Source organism: Octopus bimaculoides, chromosome 7, assembly GCF_001194135.2.
Source record: "Octopus bimaculoides isolate UCB-OBI-ISO-001 chromosome 7, ASM119413v2, whole genome shotgun sequence".
Taxonomy (NCBI): Eukaryota; Metazoa; Mollusca; class Cephalopoda; order Octopoda; family Octopodidae; genus Octopus; species Octopus bimaculoides.
The window spans coordinates 29,912,168-29,913,250 of NC_068987.1; the positions used below are offsets into that span (position 1 = coordinate 29,912,168).

General features: G+C 37.7%; 1 protein-coding gene across 5 annotated transcripts in view; it reads left to right on the forward strand.

The window, feature by feature from the left end:
• Positions 1–1,083, forward strand: part of LOC106880188 (putative sodium-dependent multivitamin transporter) — a 124,026-nt gene that overhangs the window by 115,704 nt on the left and 7,239 nt on the right. The gene's annotated exons all lie outside the window — the stretch shown is intronic.

The window sequence follows — 1,083 nt, forward strand, 5'->3', positions numbered from 1 at the left end:
AAACAAACAAATGAAGTTTGCTTTTAGAAGCGTTGAGATGTCTTAGAAAGTTAGAGAAGTGATTTTAAATTCTCAATCGCAGGATAATGCTAATAATATAGCCTGAACAGGATAAACTACCCCTATTTTGCAGAAGTATATATATATACATATATACAACAGGCTTTTTTCAGTTTCTGTCTACCAAATCCACTCACAAACCTTTCATCGGCCCAAAGTTATAGTAGAAGACACTTCCCCAAGGTGCCACACAGTGGGACTGAACCTGGAACCATGTGGTTTTTGTTGATAATATTAATAATAAACAATGAGAAGAGTGTGATGCAATTTGTGTTCAACACAGATCAACTCTGTTCATTGAATTGAATGAACTGAACAATATAAGGCACAGACATATAGATGAATACACACACACACATACATACACATGACAGGCTTCTTTCAGTTTTCATCAACAAAATCCATTCACAAGGCTTTGGTTAGCCCAAGGCTATAGTTGAAGACACTTGCCCATGGTGTCATGCAGTGGGACTGAACCCAAAACTAAGTGGTTGGGAAGCAAGCTTCTTACAGCACAGCCACACTTGTTCATAGATATTGTTAATTTGTTTGTTTCCATATTCATGGTTTGCATGCTAGAATGTAATTAATTTTCACTTCTAAACTCAGGTTAATTACCTTTATTTGTTACTTGTTTCAGTCATTTGACTGCGGCCATGCTGGGGCACCACCTTGAAGGATTTTTAGGTGAATGAATAGACCACAGTATCTTTTTTCTTTAAAGCCTAGTACTTATTCTATTGATTCTCTTGCTGAACCACTAAGTTATGAGGATGTACACACACCAATACCAGTTGTCAAGTAGTGATGGGGACAAACAGAGACATGAAGACACACATACACACACACACACGCATGTATATATATATATATATATATATATATACACATGGTTCCAGGTTCATTCCCACTGCGTGGCACCTTGGGCAAGTGCCTTCTACTATAGCCTCGGGCCGACCAAAGCCTTGTGAGTGGATTTGGTAGACAGAAACTGAAAAGAAGCCTATCGTATATATGTATATA